Source organism: Lonchura striata, chromosome W (assembly GCF_050655825.1).
Source record: "Lonchura striata isolate lonStrDom1 chromosome W, ASM5065582v1, whole genome shotgun sequence".
Classification (NCBI taxonomy): Eukaryota; Metazoa; Chordata; class Aves; order Passeriformes; family Estrildidae; genus Lonchura; species Lonchura striata.
Window position 1 is genome coordinate 25,541,006 of NC_140743.1, and position 21,036 is coordinate 25,562,041.

Genomic DNA, 21,036 nt, shown 5'->3' on the forward strand with positions numbered 1-21,036 from the left:
CAGTTTACTTAGAGAGAGAAGTCTTTCTTGTTAATGTTATGGAGACTTCTCTATAAGAGGAAAAACTGATTTTTTGTGGTTCTCAACTTGGTCATGAATAGCAGATGCCCGGGGGAAATTTGCTATTGTGATATCTCTCCCATTTTCTGCAAGCCTTCCCACAGCTTGTTTATGGGCTATGTTGACTTATGGGGTATTGTTTTAAAGATGAGTTGGTCAAAGTTCTCATTATCTATATTTAAAATTACCTTTATCTCTGGGAACAGAGATCTTCTCTTGGGGGTATAGGACTACTTTTTCTCAGTTGAAACTTCTCATGGGATCACAGCTACTTTAACAGTTTATTAATAATAAAATTGTTATTAAAAATAGTAATAAAATTAGAGTAATAAAAATTTGGACAATGAGGATTAGGACACTATGAGACAATAAAACACAAAATATTATGGATATCCGCATGCCAAAATCATGCCTTGCGAACAAAGGAATAACCATTAAAAGCAATAGCCTGTTGCATATTCATATATCTCATACATGATGCATATATTCCTTGTAAATTAAGAATTTTTCTGGTTTTTGTCAACTTCTTCCCCTTAATCCTGGTGATTCCTTAAAGACGGAGAGAAGATGGAAGAATGCTTGTCTTTTCTGATAAGGAGGCTGTAACTCTTCAGGTTTCGTTTCGCTGTTATCTCTGTGCAAAGAGTTTCTTGATTATCTTCTCCTTTTCTTGAGCTAGTAAAAAATATCTTACATTGCAGAGTTTTTATTTTAACATTATGTTGTAACCTAAAACTATATTTAACACACTACTCAAAAAGGATTGATACAGTATTACAAAATAACCCTCCATAATATATATAGTATTCAATTTAATATTTGCGAAGAGCTAGTCATAAAATACGCATTTTTCACAAAGCCATGATCATTATTTCCCCAACCAAGTCAGCGTCAATGACTCCTGGCAGCACAAACAACCCTGGTACCAAGGTAGATGATCTACCCATAAGCAAAGCGTGGTTACCAGGTTTTAAGGGTCCATAGATTCCTGTAGGGAGACAAAAAACTGAGCAATCAGACAACTTTACAGTGTTAATTGGTTGATATGTCCAGTCCTGCACTGCCTGGAGTGCCTACACACAGGTCGGCAACAGTCCAGTGGGGGCTGCTTGTGGTCTGGCAAAGGCTGCTTGGGGCGGCGACTGGGGAGGTGGGAGTCCTCTCTGAGGCATCGGCTTGGGCATCTGTGCCTTTGCGTGGTTCCACTCCGCACTTTGGCTCCAGTTTCCCGATATCAGAAAACTTTTTCCTCCTCCTTTTTGGAACAGTCATTTTTCAAATGCCCAGATTTCCCACACCCAAAGCACATTCAGGGGTCCCCCTCCTTAGCCTTTTTCTTTAATTGCATCCAGTTATCATGAGGGTCGGGAGGGAATAGATCAGTCTCATAATCTGAATCTATCCGTCCTGTATCAAAAGGCTCCCCCTCCTCCTGACTGTGAGAGCTGAGGTCAGCAATATAAACTGCTAACCACTGTAAGAAAGGATGCCTTCCCCTCCTTTGTCTGGGCAGGGGTGAGGTTGATGACTGCAGCTGTCTTCAGTATCAGACGTGCCAGTTTGAAGTGGGCAGGGAGAGACAGCAGGGTGGGGGGGCGGTGGTATCTGCTGAGGATACAGCCTGAGACTGTTTTTGCTTTTTCAATGTCTCAAAAATTATTCTCCAGCACGGGAGCATACACATTGCTGGCTCATGTCCTGTAGTAGCTAAATCATAGAGCTTTACCCCCACATCATCCCAAACAGCAGTTGTAAAAATAGAGGAGTCCAGCTTTGGCAAAAATTTGCCATGTTTCACAAGCAAAGCAAGCATTAGTTCAAAAACGCCTCTCTTCTTTAGACATACTTTGTCCTACGTTTCCCCTGGCCCACCTCCTTTCTCTGTGGTGGGATTGTTTCAGGCCCACTCCTGGTTCTCACACCAACACTTCCAGTTTCGGGGGACTCACCAATTGCAGCCAGATAGGCTGTTCCTTGCTCCTCACGTGGGGCACCAATTATCGGTGATGGAGAGAGACAAGGAGACTGTTGATCAGAATTCAAATTTATTGTGGACTACATATGCTTATATACTATTCTAGGAAGGCTAGTAATTTTTTACTACAATGATTGGGTTAATCATCACATAAACAAAATTATCCATTTTGCAATGTCTCTTGCTTGCAGAAGTTGATTCTTCTTTTCCTGTCAGCCAGTCTTGATTCAGTCTTCAAAGATCTGTTTGTTCTTGCCAAGGCATCCTAATTATCAGATCTCTTATTCTAATCAGATCCAAAGTACATCACAGCACCTCGGAGACTCTTCCAAGGTAGATGCCACTCACTCACTCCCTCCTCTTTCACCTTCCCCTTCCCATTCCAGGGATGGAGTTGAGAATTGGATGCACAAAAATGTGAAAATCACAGGTCAAGATAAGAACAATTTACTGGAAATAGCAATGAGATAAGGAAAGAGTAACACCAACAATAGTAATAACAAAAGGTATAAGACAAAGAAATTATTTACATAGAAAGTCAAACAATACTGGATAGTTTTGCCTGCCACTGGAAATGAGACAGTGCCTGCCACTGGCTGGAAAGGAGAGAGTGAGTCCCTACTTGCTTACAAGTGAGGTGAGATGACATCAAATAACATTAGGGTCTGGCCATGCCCCCCTGCCAGCTACTGTAAAAAATTATCCTGTCCTGGCCAAAACTAGGACACAATGATGCCATACCTCGGGGACTGGGCCAAGGGTTTGAGCTCCTCTTGCTTGTTCCTCATTCTGTGTGCATTGGTACAGAAACATTTAAAGTGTGTTTCACTGTAGCCGATACGTTGTGTAGCAGATTGAAGAATCTCACTGGCACTCAGTCCCTCAGATTAGGGTATGCCATCCCACTGATCATCTCTGGCAAGCCTGGTTTTGTCCCTTTCCCCATTTCAGTCTAGTTAAAGCTCTATCAATGAGTCCTACTAACTCCAGTGCAAAAATCCTTTTTCCCCTCTGAGAAAAATGCATCATGTCAGGTGTAAGCAGGCCTGGTGTTATATGTAATCTGTAACTTTCCTGACTTTAGACATTGATGTTTTGTGTATGCTGATGTGTTTAATATTTCCATGTTCCACTTTATACCTCAATTCACAATTGTTATAGTTCTGTCTGGAGAATGATTCAACTTCAGAAAAGAACAGTGATTGTGCACTCCAGAATACTTTTATTCTTTTACCACCCTGCTTTGTATGCTATTTGTTCACAATGTATAAATCAAGCTTTCCACATGTAGTGTGATATTGTGAAGAGATTATTATACTACCCAGAAAAAGAGGGTAAATTATGTTTATTCATTCAGTCTTTGAATAAATTTGATACTTGCTCTAGAATTTTTATGCTGAAATTATGTGAGTGAATCATGCAATTCTGTTTTATTGTTGAATGGACAACTATTTAGAAGTCAGCCTGAGATTTGTCAGTCAGTGACATAAGAAATTTAATTACATTTTTATCTGAAAAATTGATTAAAAAATGAATAATTTTCAAGCATTTACATATTCATAAATTAGGGAATTTTAGTTCTGAAATAAGTGGGTTTTTTCATCCTAATGAAGGGGATTCCAAAGTGGTAAAATTGGCAATTAGTCTCAGCCATAGTGTCTTCTCAGTACAAAACATCTCGTTTAATCCATCTAAAAGTGAAATTGTTAGGTTAGTATAAGGTATATTTAATATTCTTTCTCTAACTACCTGTAGTGGTTTCCGTGTTGGTTAATCACTAGTGTATTTTTTAGAATGTGCTTACTTATTTTCTGTTGTGATATAGAATTAGGAGAAAGGTAAAGTAGGCTCAAAACTTTAAAAGGGTATAACAAGAAATTTATTAACAGTAACTAAAAGTAATAAGAATCAAAACAAAACTTTCAGGATGCTTCTCTTTCCCCTACAACTTTTTCTTTCTCAATGACAATGTAAAGAAACAAAACTTAAAATTTCACTTAGTTTATCACTTTTAGAATAGTCTTTCTTTAGTTTACTTAGGGAGAGAAGTCTCTTTTGTTAATGTTATGGAGACTTCTCTACAAGAAAACAGTTTTCTCATGGCTTTCAATTATCACAAATAGCATCCACCTGGGTAAATTTGTAATTGTGAAATCCCTTTCATTTTCTACAAGTTTTTCTCATACTTGTGTTTATGGTCTATGTCAATTTATGGGGTACTGTTTTAAAGATGAGTTATTTAAAGGCAAAGGTTCTTATTATCTATTTCTGAAATCACTTTGAAGCGATACGCGGAATAAATAAATAGACTCCACAACTCGATGTAGTTATGAAGTGGGTATGTATGTCAGCGCCCCGCACAAGCGAGATAGCTCTCCAAAAACTTGTGCGCCAAGCCGCAGTCTGTCCCACATCTTTATTCACAAAGGTGTTCCATGTGCAATACATTACACAACTTTTCTATGCATATTCAACCCCTGGCCCCACCTGTCCTCACCTCTCATGCTAAATAGGTCCACGCCCTTCTGGGCATGCGTGGTTTGCTGTGGTGGTCCCATGGGGATCTCTGGTGGTCTTCTGAGGCTGAAAATTGTAGTCTTCCTCTGGATTGAACTTTTGAACTTTCCCCCTCTGTGCATGCGCTTTTGGTCCTTTGGTGTCTTATCTGAGTATGTCAGTTAGCCTTGATATGGCCTCTTTATCTGGGTTCTTTGCATTCAGGGAAACAGATGGGACTTTGTCTGGGTTCTTTGCATTCCCTGGTCTTCTCCGGTATTGTCTTTTATGCAGGAAGCTTCAAAGATTTACATTTCCCTATGCCCTTTGTACCATGGCAGAGGTTTCTTAAAATTCAACACATGATTCCACAAGCTAAAAGTTAAATTTGTTTTGTTAGTTCAAGTTGAAATGAACAGGGTCTATGCCTTTATTAGTGTTCAGCTCTTTATTAAAAAGTCAGCTCCGCAGGGGGCTCGACACAGAGCTCGCCCCCGCTGTTGTAGCATTTCCGGTAGCCGAAGGGGGAGAAGGCGTGCAGAGTCTGTCCCTGGAATCTCCGTGGCACACTGGTAGCTGGAGGTGAAGAGGTGTCCAGTCTGTATCTGAAGTCCCGATCAGCAGACCGTCGTCTCTCCTTTCCTCTTGGCAGGCTGGTAGCCAAAGGGTGAGGGGATGTGCAGAGCCTGATGCCGAGTACAGCAGCAGCTATCCCTCTCCTTCCCTCCTGGTAACACCAGGAAGAGTGTCTGTTTTCCTTGTGCCTGCTTCCCACAGCCCAGTCCAGGCTGGTCCTCTGCAGGTTATGGTGACAGGTAAAATGCAGACTAGAGATGTGGTTCCCTGTTCCCCAACCAGCACACCCATCCAGCCCCTTCCACTGTGCCCAGCCTTCCATTTAGGGGTGTTTTCATCCCCAAAACCCCCTCCCATGATTGCACTGATCTCCCTATTTTGCATCCCAGTCCTAGAATGGTAGTGAGGGTGGGGGTGTAGGTGATTCCCAGGAGCAATTAGGTAATTAACATTTCAATGTCAGTACTTAGTTCAAGCCAAGTGTCCCAGCCAGGCTGTTTTGTTCATAACAAATCCCTCCTCTATTTCCTTGATCGGGCTTAAGCCCGCATCAACTTACAGTCTCTGGCTTTTGCAGGTTAGCTGCTTTGGGTAATTCTCTTAATTCCGTAGATCAGCTTCTAGCAAGCCTTCTTTAAAGCTAATTTTAAGTATTTTGGTTCTTTAATTACTGTCCGTGCACAAGAGAAGGTGGGTTGGGTGACCTTCTAAAGGACACTTATTCTTATTAAACAGTTACAAAGTACTTAAACTTTGACCATGGTACCTTAACTCAGAAGCGGTTACCACCTTACCGTATATCATCTTCTAGCAAGTCTTCTTTAAAGTTAATTTTAAGTCTTCTGGTCCCTTAATTACCATCTATGCACAAGAGGACGTGGGTGACCTTGTTGGGTCTGGTCTGGCGTCTGGGGGTGGCACTGGTCCTTTTACTCTGGGGATATGGATCCAGCCTTTTTCTTGGGTTCACACCGCAGTGTGTGTGGTGAGTAACACCTGAAAAGGTCCTTCGAATTTGGGGGTTAGTGGAGTGGTGGTGTTCCAGGATTTTATTAACACCTAATCTTCAGGACTGATGTTGTGGGCATTGGTATCCAGAGGGGAGGTCTGGGGAAGATACCCCTTCTTTCTGAAGCCGCCTAGGGATTTTCTTATGATTTTTAAATATTTTTAAGTTGCTGCCTCCCCTTCTAAATAATTTGCAGTATTGATAGGGGTGGTTAGAAAAAGGAGTCCAAATATCATTTTATAAGGAGAAATCCCTATGTTGGACCAAGGTCTTGTTGATGCGCAAGAAAGCGAGAGGTAAACGCTTGAGCCAATTCATTTTTGTCTCTTCAATTAATTTTGTTATTACATTTTTAAGAGTTCTATTCATCCTTTCTACCCTTCCCGAGCTTTGAGGATGCCATGGGGTGTGCAATCTCTACCTTATTCCCAGGGCTTTTGTTACTTGATGCAAAGTTTGAGCAACAAAATGTGGAACTCGGTCGAGTCAATGTTATTGACTAGCCCGTATCAAGGTATGATATTTTCTAAGATTATTCTTGGAACTTTTTGCACGGTTTCCTTTTTGGCTGAGAAAGCCTCCACCCAGTGAATGAGATGATCTATTATCACTAGAAAATGCTTGTATCTCTGCACAGAGGGCATTTCAGTGATATCTACTTGTAAGTTCTGGAAAGGTCTTAAAGCAAGTTTTCCTCCCCCATGTGCTGTTTTTCTCATTACTTTTTGGTCAGTTTTCAGGCAAATTGCACACCCTCATGTGACTGCTTTTGCCAGGTCATACACTAATACATAAATTCTCCCGTAAAAAGTGGTCACACAAACCTTGGATTCCCCAGTGGGTCAATTCATGAGTTGAACTACTATCTTTCTATCTCGTGGGATGATCCTTACCCTTTATTGGACTTGTATGTCTCTTCTTAAGAGATTACTTTTTAAATTTGGCAGATAGATAAAGTCTGCCAAAAATTGTCTAGAATTCTCCTTGATTTTTATATTTTTGGCTATAGATGCTTTAAATGGCCTTCCCTTCACCTCTAAAACCTCTCAGACCTTACACTCAAACTCTGGCCAAGTCCCCTCGACTGACTCTCCTACTAGGCTTAGCCTGCTTGCTTTTCTACTCGCTTACTTGCTTACTTACTCTGCCTGCCAGGACATGCCTCCTGCCTACCAGAACATGTACCCTGCCTGCCAGGACCTGCCCCCTGCCTGCCAGGACATGCCCCCTTCTGGCCAGGACCTATGCCCTGTCTGCCCGGACATGCCCCTGTCTGCCAGGACTTGCCTCCTGCTTATTAGGACATGACCCCTGCCTGCCAGGACATGTCTTCTGCCTCCCAGGACATGCTCTCTGCTTCCCAGGACCTGCCCCTGCCTGCCAGGACATGCCCCCTGCCTGTTAGGACATGCCCCTTGCTTACCAGAACATGTCCCCTTCCTGCCAGGACCTGCCTCCTGCCTGTTAGGACATGCCCTGCCTGCCAGGACATGCCCCCTGCCTTCCAGGACATGCCCCCTGCCTGCCAGGACATGCCCCCTTCTGGCCAGGACCTATGCCCTGTCTGCCCGGACATGCCCCTGTCTGCCAGGACTTGCCTCCTGCCTATTAGGACATGCCCCCTGCCTGCCAGGACATGACCTCTGCCTCCCAGGACATGCTCTCTGCTTCCCAGGACCTGCCCCTGCCTGCCAGGACATGCCCTCTGCCTGTCAGGACCTGCCCCCTGCCTTTTAGGACATGCCCTCTACCTGCGCTGCACGGACATCCTGCCCTGCCTTCCAGGGACATCTCACATGCCGTTATCCTGTCCTGCCTGCCACGGACATGCCCCCTGCCTGGTGGAACTTGCTGCTCCTGCCTGCCAGAACATGCACTCTGCCTCCCAGGAGATCCTTCCCCACCTGCCAGGGACATCCCACCTGCCCGGCTGTGGACATTCCCCTTGCCCTGTTTGCCAGGGACTTAATTTATCCCTAGACAATCTCCACATGCCCAGAGGAGGGCCTTTACCTCTAAGGAGATGCCTCAGTCATTCCATTGTTCCACTTGCTTCGCCCCGTTCCCGGCCAGCCCCTTCGCAGGAGTCCGGAAACGCAGTACTAGCAGGTCCCTCTCACTTCGGGGGTCCGAGCTGCCGGCCCCCGTCTCACTCACTCGCTTGCTCGTCTCCCAGTTTTACCAATTCGTCGTCCCTCCGTGTTGCTCCTCCGTGTGGCTCGTCCATGTTGCTCCTCCACATGGCTAGGGTCCAGTAGCCAGCAAATCCCGAGGGTCCCTCGAAGCCGGTGGTCAAGCTGTCCAGCTGTCCAGAGTTCCTCTTTGGGTGTGGCTTTCCCGGACCGAGCCCCCAAATTGGAATGAACAGGGTCTATACCTTTATTAATGTTCAGCACACCCCTGCTGTTGTAGCTTCTTCCAGTAGCCGAAGGGGGAGAAGGCATGCAGAGTCTGTCCCTGGAATCTCCGTGGCACACTGGTAGCTGGAGGTGAAGAGGTGTCCAGTCTGTATCTGAAGTCCCGATCAGCAGACCGTCCTCTCTCCTTTCCTCTTGGCAGGCTGGTAGCCAAAGGGTGAGGGGATGTGCAGAGCCTGATGCCGAGTACAGCAGCAGCTATCCCTCTCCTTCCCTCCTGGTAACACCAGGAAGAGTGTCTGTTTTCCTTGTGCCTGCTTCCCACAGCCCAGTCCAGTCTGGTCCTCTGCAGATTATGGTGACAGGTCAAACACAGACTAGGGATGTGGTTCCCTGTTCCCCAACCAGCACACCCATCCAGCCCCTTCCACTGTGCCCAGCCTTCCATTTAGGGGTGTTTTCATCCCCAAAACCCCCTCCCATGATTCCACTGGTCTCCCTATTTTGCATCCCAGTCCTAGAATGGTAGTGAGGGTGTAGGTGATTCCCAGGATCAATTAGGTAATTAACATTTCAATGTCAGTACTTAGTTCAAGCCAAGTGTCCCAGCCAGGCTGTTTTGTTCATAACAAAGTGAACTGGGAAAATCTTTATTTCAACTTTCTTTTTGGGGGCACATGATTTTCATCACTCTTTTGTCCTTCTCTGTTCAAACTTCTAGTAGGATCACAGCTACTTTAACATTTGCTTACTTAGCATGGAGCTTTTTGTTCGATATTTGCAATTTGAACACTTTTATCTCCTCATACCTTCATGCGTTATAGAGAAAAAGTTTTTCTTTATAGTTTTATAAGAGAATTTCAGCCCCAAGATGAAGGAATCTCCTCATCCCTCCCATCTGGGACTTGACTATTTCTTCATTGACTTCAGTGTTTTCATGTTGTTCTTCTATATTGTCTGCATTTTGTTATTTTTTTCTCACTCGAAGGAGGATTGTAGTACTGAAAGAGTTAATATCTCGCCCCAGTTGGGTTTTGTAGCTTGCAGCCGGAGCTGTAGCCGGGGGGGTGGGGGGGCGGGGATTGATGCCTTTCTCCTCTCCCCTGCCCGGTGGTTGTGGTAGAATTTTGCCCGAGCCCGCCCGGCCCGGGGCTGTTCCTTGGGGCCGGCAGACTTAGCTCGGCCCCGGGCTGGCGGCGGGGCAGGGCCCAGCAGCAAGATGTTAGAAATCACAGCCATGGCCGGGCCCGGCAGCTGATGGCGGGGGCCCAGCGGGCGCCCCGCGGAAGGGGCCATCAGGACCCAGCGTGGCCGAGACAGGGGCTGGGCCGGCTGTATTACCTGGTTGCCTGAACGGAAAGTTCTTGGGTTTCTTTCGTCTTTAACATGTGTTTTTCACAGAGGCGTGTACAGCTTCCTAGTGGCAGGAAGCTTTGCATCACTTCCGTAAATGCCTCTCATGCAAAACCACCACATTACCTCATAATCTTGTACTAAAAAGGCACAAGCCTGTTGGAATATATAGGACTGCTTTTATCTTAAATCTAAGCCACAATAGTGGAATTGTCAGTCTAGCTTTAAAGTAAATGGTGTTGTTTAATGAATTTATTTGGTACAAATGGGCTCTTTTCTTAAAAGGGAAGATCTAGGCTTAAATTTGTTTTTGTATTAAAGGTTGGCACCTGCCCCTTAAAAAAGGCAAAAAGCTCTTTGTTTATGCACTGATCTGTCAGTTAAGGTTCAAGATAAGATTTAACTATACTTCTATCTTTTCCTTTTACAGGTCCTTCAGTCTGGGAGACTATGAGGGAGACTCTGCACCCAGGGAAAATGTTACCCTTTACTGGGGGGAAGGGTAAACCAGTAGGGAATACAGTACAGTCCCAACCCTACTGGGAGGGGTGGGAGGGAGGTGTTGCTGTCACTGTATTAAGTCGATGTTGGGAAATGTTTTAACATCTGGAGCCTTTGTCGGTGGAAATAGTCTCCTATTACAACTCTGCACTGGATGTGAAGAAGAAAAAAAGTCTATTAACAAAACAGCACATTCTGGATTATTGTGGGGAATTGTACCAAAATAAGAACCATATAATTGAACCATAGGGATACATAAAGAGAAAAACTATTTTACGCACAATAAAGGTAACCTACAAACTGAGGTCACAGACTGTAAAAGGCTTTCTCCTTTTTTATGTTTCTTTTAAGTAAGGATTTTCTGCATAATTTCATCCTTCTTAATGGGACTCCTAGATAATTTGCATGTTAATGAATAGCTCAAATTAAATTAGTACAGTTAAAATGCAGCTTGTGTCAGTACTAGGAACAGGCACTTGCAGTGTACAATATAGAAACCCTGTCGAAAATTAAAAGAGGTTAAACTGGACAAAATGAAGTAACCTGCAAGCTGCAAATGAGTCACTCCTTTCATTTTTGGGGTAAGGGGAGGGACAAATCAAAGGAAAGATTCACATCTTAATTTTTGCATTTAAAAAAATTAAAGTAGCATCATGTGGGTATTGTAATTAATTAGCTTTAATTTCTAGAGTAAGGCATTATTCTTAACATGCAGTTTAAGGTTCAGGCATGCATTCTGGCTCATAATGATCAGAGGAAATTTAAATTAGTGGGAAAGTATCATGCTTGCATCATATAGAATGAAATTGGTATACATTTACCTATGTGACAGTCTTATGTTGCAGTTTACCAATTCAATATATCCCTGAAGGTAAAATTCTTTTTTCTGAGATTCTGTGGATCTTATTTTTATTAAGAATATAGTTATAAAGTACTGTGGTTAACAATTAGGCCTTGAAATACCTTTTTAGGATCTGTTAAGATTAAGATTCATATTGTATTGTGTGTAACCTGCACAATGTGGAAAGCTGATATAACTGTGCAAAATATTTGCCTCTGTGCTGTCAGTGTGATGTGCTTTCTGCATGGTTATATACTAGTGATTTTTAGCAGAATCTCTAAAAATTATTTACATGGTAAGACCTGTTAAAGGCTGCATAAATGTTAATTCGCACATAAAGACAATTGTAGAAGTTGATGACAGTTGCTATCTTTGTGTTTATTCCCACTCAATGTATTACCTTTTATGCTTAATTTTTGTTCACCGCATGATCTTAGAGATGTTTAAGTTAGTAGATGTAATGCAGGGTATCTATAATGTATTGGCACGTGTTGGTGGCCCTTTGTGATATAATTAAATGCACAAGGGTGCAAGTTTAAACCTAAAGAGTGAAAGTTGGTTTGGATCCTCTTAATTTCATTTGTTTAGCTTTTCTGTTGATTTTTTTTCTTTTTTTCCTCTAATTACATGTAATCCTGTGAATAAATCTTTATTAAGGTAATCCTTTACTTTTCTTTCAATGTGTTTTTTTTTATGTACTGTGAAGGTGAAATCCTAACTGGTAAACTTGATCTTGTGTTTATCTGAAAATGGCAAGTCTCTATTTAGATTGCCTAAAGAGTATCCCATGATGTTAAAGGAAAATGGAAAGACTTAACTGTGCTGGTCAGAGGTGAAACCACAGCTTTCCATTTTTCAAGTGCTGCGTAATTAACCTGCAAAACAAAACTAAGCCATAACAGCCTTTTTATAGATTTCTTTTCTCGCCTTTGCATTGCAAAATTGATTATTGGATAACAGTTTGGGGTTTGGGTTTTTTTGGTGTTTTGTGGTTTGTTTGTGGGGGATTTTTTGTTTTGTTTGTTTGCAGTTGTGTAGTATTTTTTAAGAACTTGCTACTCTTTGCATGGTTCTGTTCTTTGAGTGTTAAATGATTTAGCCATTGCACTGAAGTTTGAGCTGTATGACTGTGGACTTATAAATGCTATTATACTGTTTTCAAAGTTGGGGGGGGGGGGGGGGGGGGGAGGTTTACATGCATATTTTAAATGTGTCCCGCTCTCCACCCCATCCTTTTTTTATTTTTGTGGCTTTGCAAATATGAATGGATTATGCCTGAAGAATAGTTTGAATATGTACTGTATGAAGTACATTCACTAATGCTCATACATAGTATTTATTCAAATTGGTAACATTTGCATGTGATAACTTCCTTTCAAATTACATTGCTTTGGTAGCAAATACTAAATTCTTTCTTAACTAATAGCACTGAAGAAAATTCCTAAGAGTTTTAGTCACTAAAAAAACTTTGAAATCAGTTTTCAAAGAAGAAAAAAAAAACAGTAGGATATTATTTTAGACACAAATTAGCTATAGTTTTGAGTGCATTTGAACATTAGGGAAGAGTTTCAGAGAAATTACATTAAAACAAACTGTAGATTAGAAAAGCTACCTAAATAATACTGTAGCATTACAGCTAGAATCTGGGTTTAACTAACCTGTTTAAATTTCAGAGAGCCCCTTTAACCAAATAAACCCACTTCACCTCACATTACCATAGGATACCACTTTTGTACATAGTATTTTAATAGGTATTTGTACAGATATGAACTGATCTAGTATAACAGCAAAGAAAATAATTAAGGCAGAAATAAACAGTACTGACAGAATAGTCTGTTGTATCAGTAAGTTCCCTTGTGGTATATTTTAAAGCGAATAAACTATATTCCTAATGCATAATATAGTGCAGACATTTGCAGAAACCATTTCGAGTCTAATCTGAGGCAAGAAAAGTTCTGAATCAGCATTAACAGTTATAATTCAATTATTGCATCATGGGATAAATAAAAAGCATTTCAATTCTTGTAGTGTAGGCTTGAAAGTTCTTGAATGTTGACTGAATGTTCATATTGGTAGAATTGTGAGTTTGTTACATTCCAGTGTTTCTGCCTCTTGGCATGCTAAAAGTATGGCTTCATTTGCTCCTTTCACACTGAATAAAGTGCTGTTAGTCTGCTAAGCTACAAAATAGTAGCTGCTAAGTAATGGTGTAGATTTTCTACTTGAATAGTTTTGTTGTAGGAGCCTCAGGAGGTCAGTGTTTACTGTTTTTCATATATGTCTTTTTTCTGTTTTACGTTTACCTTTTTGAAGGATTCAGAGTGAAGAAAAGCTGCTGATCAACCTAAGTTGATAACAGAAAGGGTATTTAAAATCCTTATAAAATACATATTTTTGGCAGTTCTAAATTGCTGTGAAATTATATGTTCAATACTAAATTTTTTTTCTTTATACATTCAGGAAACAACTATTTTCATTTAGGAAAAACTTATTAGAAGATTCATTATTCTAAGAGGACAAGAAAATATAATCAATTTTATAATTTTTTTCCAAATCTTGATTATTTTCTAAATCGGTGAATATGTATATATTTAAACTGTAATTAACTAATTCTTATGCTTTTGTTTATTGCTCCTTAAAGCTTGTACTCAAAAGATCAGTTTTGGAAGAATGAGTTTAAAATTTATAATAATTATAATTTTTAAAAGTTATGAAGCAGCATAAGTTTTGTAACTAGAATTGGTGATACACTGTGGATTTGGTGGGGTTTTATTTAGAACTTTTATGTAAACATCAATTTTATTTACTTATACCACATATATTGTATAATAATAAAATGTATATTTAAAAACTTCAAGTAGTTTTACTCAAGTGAAACTCATTGCTACTTAGAAATATTCAAATACTAGCTTTATCTCAGGTGAATACTCTTGTACCCTTTTTGTTCAGAACACATGCTTATAAAAATGTGTCAATTATATCAGTTTATGTATTTCATATTATGGAGCTCTGTCTTAAACTTACTCTAACCTTCTACTGTTAGACAATAATGACTTTTGCTTCACCTATTTTATTCATATTGAATGTATTAGCAGATAAAAGTGCAAAAATCTTCTTTCCTTGAGGAGAATGCATCCATATTCAAACAACTGAAATATTTCTTGAAAAATGCTTTTAAGTAACATTGTGTTAGAAATCTTTTCTTTCAGATTTTGTCATGGAAAGAAGTTGCAAATTAAGATGAATTGTTTTGATGCTCTCTCTTTTATGAGCATAAATGCATAAAGCTTCTACATAGGGTCTAAAGAGTAAATTTTTATCTTAGATAAAGGTTAAGCTGTACAGTGAAATGACTGCTATAAATTACAAAACATCCTGAAGTTACTTCAGGTAGATGCTGATATGGTTTGCATACATATTTGTGATATATTGCATATTTCCAGTAACCTCATCTTGAGTAAGTAAAGCTTGATCAGGAGCTGTGTATTTCACTCACCTATGCATTCACCAGAATGACTTGCACCATCAGTCTACTTTTTTGGGGCTGACACTGATGCTTGCTCTTTGCATGTAATGGTTGGAGCAAGCCAGTTTTGGAAAATTAGTTTAAATGGAAGACTCTGAGGTGAATACTCTTGTTGCTTGCCTTGTAGAGTATATTCTCCTAAAATAATAAGGATACTTACTTGAATGTATTTGTGAGGGCAGTTAAAATGTCTCTATAAAAGGTGGATCCCTGTCTGGTGTTAGACTATCCTTTTTAAGTAAGTCAACTCCGCATCTCAAAGAATTCAGTGCTTATAGTATATCACTTTCCTATAAGGTGGTTCTATTATGCTACTTTCACCTAAGGTATCTAATTCCTTACTTTGGGTGAACAACAAAACTGAGAAGGCCTAGGTGATCTTTGTGGGAAAGAGATTAGAAAAAAAAAGGTGGGTATAAGCAGGTTTCTCTGGCTGTTGAAATCTTCACTGTAATACTTTCTTTTTTCATGAGAAGAAATAGGTAGCTATGTATTGCTGACTTACTAATACTGAGCACGTCTAACATTTTCAATTGGATGCAGTATAGAAAATAATTTAAAATTAAAGATGACTGATCTTTCTGCTGACAACTTAGGTTGTATGAGTTTTGCTTGAAAGCTTTAAAACTGATGTTTCTGTGTCTGCCACAATGTTGGAATGTATCCTTCAAACATATCCTCCTGCAACCTTTCAAACTGTACTAAATTGAGTGATATTTCTTGAAGTCTGCCTATTTGCTAACAGAACTTCATTTAAATAGAATATTGTTTTAATTTTTGATAAGCTGCTGAATTTTAGAGCTTTTGGGGGCCCCAAATATTTTGAATCATGCAGAGCATATATATTGTACTGTAGTAATTTTGTATCTACATTTGTATGATGTGACATAATAGATGTGGATGCCAATCACTGCTTGACTATGTTAATAAAGTTGTAAAAATATATATGTTGCATTCCAATTTTTGATGAAAGATGAAAATGTCATGTTCAGCTTGTGTTTTGTCTGACTCAGTAGGTACTCTTCTGGTTCACACATATAAGTTCTGGAGTCTCTTGAATAAGGAGGATTTTAATTTTTTGTGAATGAAAAAGATCTTTGGATAAGTTAAGGTCAGTTCAATTTAGATGTTTTATGCTGCTTTGGAGCCAATAAATGTAGACATAGGAGGTTTACCTGAACTGAATTTAATGTTCATGGGGTGATACTGGTAACTGATCTGCTACTGAGAAGTTACATTGCCTATATTTTTGTTTGAAACAGCTAAGACTAGCTAGCTAAATCTGGTTAAATGAGGATGTTGTCCCAAATATAGATTCTACCCAGTGTGCAAGAAACCAATCCACACACAGTCAAGGTATTTGTTTAATTAATGTCTGCACAGACATGGGTGCTGGGTGATAAATCCACAAAGCTGGCACACCTTCAGTATGCTAGTTACCGCTTCCATAAACTTCAAACATTGAAAGATCATAACCTCCAGTATATGCAATAATGTAAACTACATTCATTGGTGTCATGGTTTTGCATGAGAAACATTTAGAGAAGTGATGCAAAACTTCCAACCACTAGAAAGCTAGACACGCCTCTGTGAAAAACACATGTTAAAAGATGAAAGAAACCCAGGAACTTCCTCTTTCCCTTCCAGCTGGGAGCGAAATCACATGGCTGGGCGGCCCCTACCACGGGGGTTGGGGTGGATGGCCCTGCCGCGGAGCTGGGCCCCCTTCCCCCTTGACCGTCTGCTGATCCCCCATCAGCTACCAGGCAAGGAGAGAGGGGTGCCATAGGGCCAGATAGAACCAGCCTTACTAACATCTAGCTGCTTACTAAAACCCCTCCAAGCACGAGGCTTAGCTGAGTCTGCTGGGCCCCGAGAGCAGCCCCAGGTCAGCAATGAGATTTTACCCCCATAGAAGTTACCCGCAACCATCAGGCAGGGGGAAGGAGAAGCCACCCCCCGACACACACACACACACCCAGAGTGCTGGTGCTACTAGGTTCTAGCCTAGCTAATTAGATACGAGCCACCCCCCCAGCTGCAGCTCCCACCGTCTGTAACACCCAGCCACCGGGGTCAAGTTGACCATCTACAAGCTCCAAACAAAATACTAACCCTTTCAGTGCTTCAATCCTCACTCAAATAAGAGAAAAGAACAAGATACAAACATGTAAAAGAACATGAAGACATCATAGTCAGTGAGAAAAAAGTTAAGTCCCAGATAAGAGGGATGAAGAGATGCCTTGATTTTAGAGATTAAATCCTCTTGTAAGCTATAGAAAAAAAACTCTTTTCCCTATAATGCATGAAACTATGAAAATATGAAAGGTTCAAATTTATATCAAGCAAAGGCCTCCATGCAAAGTAAACAGATGTTAAAGTAGCTGTGATCCCATGAGAAGTTTCAACTGAGAAAAAGTAGTCCTATACCCCCAAGAGAAGATCTCTGTTCCCAGAGATAAAGATAATTTTAAATATAGATAATGAGAACTTTGACCAACTCATCTTTAAAACAATACCCCATAAGTCAACATAGCCCATAAACAAGCTGTGGGAAGGCTTGCAGAAAATGGGAGAGATATCACAATAGCAAATTTCCCCCGGGCATCTGCTATTCATGACCAAGTTGAGAACCACAAAAAATCAGTTTTTCCTCTTATAGAGAAGTCTCCATAACATTAACAAGAAAGACTTCTCTCTCTAAGTAAACTGAATAATGGACTATTTTAGAAGTCATAAACTGACTGAAAACTTTGTTTCTTTACATTGTCAGTAGAAAAGAAAAGGTTGTGAGAAGAAGTGTTCTGAAAGATTTATCTTGATTCTTACTACTTTTTTATTTTAGTTACTGTTTATAAAATTTTCTTTATACCCTTTTGTTGGGGAAGATGAAACAGGAAAGCCTTATAAATATGATTGCCTGGCAAAAGATTTTGAGAATATGGAAACTATAAGCGAGATTGAAATGAAAGCAAGCTTTGAGATACCAAGCCTTAGTTACTGATCAACTGGAAAACAATAGTATGGCCGGCTAAAGGTAATCCCCTTTTGATTAAACAATACCCTCTGCTTGCAGACAGGTCCAAGGGTCAGAGCAGACCCTAGTAGCTTGGCAGAAGGAGTCCAAAGAGTAGTTTTTAGGGTTTAAAATGTAACACAGTATGGTAATGTAATGATTCTTATAGGCTGTATGTAAATGTTATAGGATTTGTATCTTGTACTGTATCTTGTATTCAGCACAGAAGATTTATTGTATTGTAACGGGAACTTCTCTCTCTTGCCTCTCTTGCCCTCTTGCTCCTCTCTTGCCCTCTTGCTCTTTTGGGTCTCTCTTTCGGGCTCCTCTCTCAGGCCTTCTCAGAGCTGTGGCTGGCAGCTCCAAACAGGGCCCCTGCACCCACACCCTTTGCAATAAACCGCAAGTTCCAAAACCTGGCTTCAGAGATCTCTCGTCTCCGTCCATCCCGACTGTCACTCCTACACCCTTTTAAAGTTTTAAACCTACTTTACCTTTCTCCTAATCCTATCTCACAGCAGGAAGTACATTAGTGATTAACCAACACCAAAACCCACCGCACTCTTTAGTGCATTAGCCGAGAAATCTTAAAATTAAATAAAATCTTATATTAACAAACCAAAACCACTACACAAAATTAGTGTTTCTGCACAGTTTTGAACTGAAACTATCACAATTGGCTAAATATTTTTTCACTTTCACTTAAAGACACAGTACCCATTTATTTTATCACACATGCTCTATAGGGAAGGAGCTTATGTGAGTAAGGGGCTTCTATAGAGGTGAATTTTGCTATGCTGGTTATCTGACTAAAGTTAGCGCAAAAGTTCAAGCCAAAGACTTGTTTGGTCTTATCAATAGTTTGTTCCTGCATTATCTCCTTGTTTGGTAAATTTATGGTTCCATCCTCCTCTGCTGCTCACTTATTGAGTAGATGTATGGTGTTATATTGTTCTCACTTCTCAATGGGGCCTTGTGGTGTCATTCTCATTACTTGTGTTTGTCAATAGTTGAGTAAAAATTTGAATAAGCTAAAACTAAATGAAAATTATTCAAGACCTTGAGCCAAGTCTTGCAATGGTCTTATTCTAATTTTATCTAGCTTTTATGGGGTGATCATGCAAACTGTTTAAAGGTCTGTTCTTAAACTTATTTAACTTCCTGATAACAGGAGTCTCTAAAATGAAAGTATGAAACTAACAGTAGTAGCTCCCTTTACAAAATTTACCCATGTCGATTTGATTGTTTATATTTGCTTCCATTATTTGTAGTTGGTCAATAACATATAAACAATCTAGACAACTACATGTCTAGCATAGGGACCTTCTGTATTGTAACAAAATCAATGAAATACATTATCATGATATAACTACTGAGTAAATTCATAATAAAATGTATAGTAGAAATTAGTTGCTGCATATTTGGCTGAAAGTCTGCTTAAATAAGGACTTTGATTTCTGCCTCCAGAAAGAGAAGACCATGGAATAGATGTTGGCAGCACAGTAAGTGTGTAGAGACCGAGCTGATTAGAAAAGAGATCAGTTCCTGTTGGCTATAAGACATGAGTAAACCAGTGACTGGGAAGGCAGGATGTAGTTTTTGTTTTGTCTTCATTCAAATAGCCCTCCCCACTCCCATTCTGTCATGGGGTACTTGTGTTAGAGCATGCTGCTGTCAAGGGGGAACTTGAACAAAACATCTGACTATTGACCCAGGCCTGAGTCTGAGCTTAATTACTACTTCTATATACAAACAAGATGAGTAGAGTAAGTACTAGCATCTTAAATGAAAAGAATGTTATAATAGAATCAGAATTACTTGTGTTAGAAGGGACCTTAAAGATCATCTAGTTCCAACCCCCCACCATGGGCAGGAACACCTTCCACTATCCCAGGTTGCTCCAAGCCCCATCCCACCTGGCCTTGAACCCTTCCAGGGACAGGGCATCCACATCTCTGGGCAACCTGTTCCAGTGGCACACTACCCTCTGAGTAATTAATTTCTTCTTAACTTCTAATCTAAATCTCTCTTCTTTTAGTTTAAAACCATTCCTTCTTGTCTTTTCACTATCTGCCTTAGTTCGACAAGACAGGAGTCTGTGAAAGAGGGCAAAGCCTCCTGTGCAATGGAGAACGGCAAACCCCCCTCCCTCTGAATTACCAGGATCTTTAAATTAAAAGGCTCTCAGGCAAAGATATGGGAATGGGAGTAACAATTCTTTACTAGGAGAAAACTAGACAACAATTTAAAAAAAGCAAATGCAATCGGTACAAACAAAACCAGTGAAAAAGTCCAGAACCTGAGGATTCGGGGTGCCAGTATCAGTTCTGCTGGGATAATTGCTTCCCTTGCAATGGTTGATGAATTGCAGCTGAAGTGGTGATCTTTAGAAGGGTATAGTTTTCCTCTGAAGATCTGGTGGCAGTGGGGCCGGTCTTCCTCTGTGCCGGGGTTGCCTCTGAGCTCCGCTGCCGTCGCCTCAGCGCGCGCCGGCTGCTTCGCTGCGAGTGCCGCCAAAGAGAGCTGCTTCTCCGGGAATCCCGCGAAGAGAGAGAGAGCGAGCTGCTTCTCTCCCTAAGAGCTACCCCTTTATACCATAATAGAGTGCTTGGCTTCCCCCTCTGGGTGGGACCCCTCACGGTGTTACATTTACCGGCCCGGCAGTGAGTCAGTCAATAGTGTATAAACAAACCATTGCCTCTACGGGGCAAACCATTGTCTCTGAGAGAGATAACAAAACCTGTCCGACAGGTTTGCCTTCAACAGATGGCAAATAGAATACAAGCTTATTTTACAACCCAGGACATTATCCACCCCTTATTCTATTTCCATCTGCACACCATGAAATCTTACACCCAGTTCTCTCTTAAGACCAAGTTTCCCTGTGGTACACAGCGGGTCTCCCCATCTTTCTGCATTACCCACCAAGTGTAACCAGGTCCTTGAGCAAAGACAATCCCACGAATGGGTTGGTCTTTGCCTGAGGTGGGATTAATCCAAACAGTTTTCCCTAAAATACCTTTCATATGTACTACAGGGACCTTATCTCCATCTACTGCGTGTAAGGGTTCTGACTGAGCAGGGCCAGCTCGATTGACAGACCCCCGGGTGTTGACCATCCAGGTTGCTTTTGCCAGGTTAATTTCCCAGTTTCTAAATGTTCCCCCACCAAGTGCCTTCAGGGTAGTCTTAAGGAGTCCGTTGCACCGTTCAACTTTGCCGGCAGCTGGAGCATGATAGGGAATATGATATATCCATTCGATACCATGTTCTCTGGCCCAGGTGTTGATAAGGCTGTTCTTGAAATGGGTACCGTTGTCAGACTC

General features: G+C 40.9%; 1 protein-coding gene and 1 long non-coding RNA gene across 4 annotated transcripts in view; one reads left to right on the forward strand and one right to left on the reverse strand.

Moving 5' to 3' along the window:
• Nucleotides 1-10,631, forward strand: part of LOC146763151 (transportin-1-like) — a 147,944-nt gene extending 137,313 nt beyond the window's left edge. For all 3 annotated transcript variants that reach the window (XM_085571320.1, XM_085571319.1, XM_085571321.1), the window contains one exon: nucleotides 10,257-10,631. The gene's annotated coding sequence lies outside the window, so the exon portion shown is untranslated. The remainder of the gene's footprint in view (nucleotides 1-10,256) is intronic.
• Nucleotides 4,420-9,386, reverse strand: LOC146763152 (uncharacterized). The gene is made up of 2 exons (XR_014952570.1): nucleotides 8,299-9,386; nucleotides 4,420-5,258 (listed from the first exon to the last, which is right to left on the reverse strand). It is a non-coding gene; the product is annotated as an uncharacterized LOC146763152 (long non-coding RNA).
• Nucleotides 10,632-21,036: the final 10,405 nt, after the last annotated feature.